Raw genomic sequence first — 2901 nt, forward strand, 5'->3', positions numbered from 1 at the left:
ACAATAAAACATAAAATATATACATACAATATATAAAACAAATGTTTTTATAAAATATATAAAAATCTGTATGTATAGGTATATATTACAAATGAATCTTTTTTTTTCTTTTTAGAAAGAGAAAGAGAGCATGAGGTGAGAAGGGGAAAGGGGCAGAGGGAGAGAGAGAATCCCAAGCAGGCTCAATGCTCAGCACTGAGCCTGACACAGGGCTCCATCTAACAACCCTGAGATCATGACCTGAGCCAAAATCAAGAGTTGGATGCTTACTCGACTAAGCCCACAGGTGCCCTTACAAATGAATCTCTTTTCATATAACAATCTACTTGACATAAAATCTTCCACAGAGTTTTAACAGCTCCATTATAATCTATTGTGTAGATGCACCATAACATTTTACTAATCGCTATCAATAAGCATTTATTTTATACTAATCTTTTGCTATGTCAAACAGTGCTTCAGTAGATAACGAGGACATAGGTCATCTGGTGTAGTCATAAACAAATCTCCAGTCTATATTCATAGAAGTTACATTTGCTGGGTAAAAGGATATGGCTTTTTTATGCTTATTTTAACAAAGAGTGAGTATGCCTCAGAATTAGAGCCTTTCACAAGCCAAAGTAGCTAGCCAGACTTTAATAACACTTCTTTTATTTTCATTGCTTTCACTTTTAAGTAAAGTTACCAAGGATTTATGATTAGTGATATTAGCTTTCCATTTATGAAAATTATATAAACTTTCTTTAGTGAAAAAATAAGTTTTTAAAATATTTTATCATATAAATATGAAGGTGGTACATGAAAGTGGTCCTTGGACCATTTATAACCCAAAAAAGGCAAAGGCAGGGGAGAGGAGTGAATATTTATCTTAAAATGCATCCAGATTCACTTAATATTTTTAAATATTTTCATGATGATAAGAACAAGTATCTCTACTCTGGGTAAGTATCAACTGGCTGACAGTCATTCTTTACAACTGGTTTTGGCAACTTGAACATTTTTCACAATGACAGGTCCTTAGATGCTTCTGCATGGTGATCTCACTCCCACACCTAGATTATACTGACCTCTTGATCTACCTCATGCCAACTCTTTCCTTCTCCTTCACTTCAACACCTAGTAAAAGATACTCCACAAATGTTGATTACCTCATATGTTTCAAGTTTTCTACAGCTGACTGCATGATCAATTTCTATCCATTTACATGTTTCATAGATTTTTACAGAGATTGCTGGTCCTATAATTTGTCTACCACTTTCAGTTTGCCAAAAGGCTCAAGTTCAACTGTGCTGCCAGATCTAATAAACCTTTTCTATGTTTAAGGTACCCTTAGGATCCAATACTTTCTCTTTCTTACATAGGTCTTTTGAAAAATAATACATGATTCCACAAAGCATTTTAAACAGAGTCTTGCCCTGTGGATCCACTGAAGTTCTAGATAAGAAGCTCACCTACAAAAAAATAAAAATACATGCCTAAGCAGTTCCTTGATTCTTTCATAAAGTATGCCCTTTAGTAATATCAAAAAGTCTCACTGTGAACTTCAAATTGTGTTGGTCTTGAAATTTGTTTCCAAGTTATATTCTAGATTGGGTATTCTGTTGCCACATATTTCTATATTAAATCATTAGCCAAATCTACTTATAGAAACTTCTGATCTTTATCCCAAAGACCACTTTTTCAAATCCCAGCTTGAAAACATTTACTTATACAAACCATGCACTGTGAACTCAAAACCATACCATTTCCAAGTAACCTTTGTTTTCTTTTTATGTTCCCATAAAGACTAAGGTTTAAAATTTTGTAGGAGTCCAAAAATTGTTCAAGTTATTCTAAGTGCAAAGTAACACTGCTAATTTTTTTATGGCACTGGGGAAATGCCACCATAATTGTTAATTCTAATCCACGAACTAATATTTTTCAATAGCACCTCGATTCTTATTCAAATTTTATATTGAATATATTATTTTTGCCATTGGACAAAAATAAAATATTGGCAGAATTATTAACCTTAAGGCTAATAATACCAACCTCGAGGTCTACAATCCACCAAAGAAACATAAACTACAAACTCTCCAGAGAAAGAGGTTCTTTAAAATTACCACATAATTTCATTTCAGTGTGTCACATCAGGTTTCAGTTTTATTCCAAATATCTCCTAATACAACCTATGTGTGTGTGTCTTTTCTTTTCAATCACTTTGCAAATAAACAGAAGTATCCTTTTAATAATTCTTCAAATCTCCTTTAATTTTATTTAAAATACTAGGACACATACCAGACTTTCTTTTTCTTGTCAAATAATGCATATCCTGCATGCCCTTTTGACAGTGTTTTCCAATAGTTAGTCAGTTCTTTACCTTATTCTTAAGATTGCTTATTGAAGAAATTCATCAAAATAAAATTCTTCCCATTGTACTTACCAGAATAGATCTGGACTGGTGGGGTCACTCATTTTGTTTTTCAGGTTTTTAAAAAGATTGTATTCATTTATTCATGAGAGACACACAGAGAGAGAGAGAGAGATGCAGAGACATAGGCAGAGGGAGAAGCAGGCTCCATGCAAGAAGCCCAAAGCAGGACTTGATCCCAGAACCCCAGAATCACGCCCTGCGTCAAAGGTAGACGCTCAACCACTGAGTCACTCACTCATCCCCCGAGTCACTCATTTTGTAATAGCAATTGCAGCTACCACTTCCTGAGCACTTGCTATGTGGCTGGTGCTATTGTAAACAGAGAAACATAGACTATTTTCTATAAACTGCAATGTCCCCTGATATGAATAATATTATTGTCTCCAGTTGTGGATAAGGAAACTGAAGATTTGAAAGTAGCATATTTTCCCAATGGTACATACTACATTTGAAGCTGAACTGGGAGTCAGGCCCAGAGCTGTCAGGCC

The sequence above is a fragment of the Nyctereutes procyonoides genome, unplaced genomic scaffold, assembly GCF_905146905.1.
Source record: "Nyctereutes procyonoides isolate TBG_1078 unplaced genomic scaffold, NYPRO_anot_genome, whole genome shotgun sequence".
NCBI classification, from domain to species: Eukaryota; Metazoa; Chordata; class Mammalia; order Carnivora; family Canidae; genus Nyctereutes; species Nyctereutes procyonoides.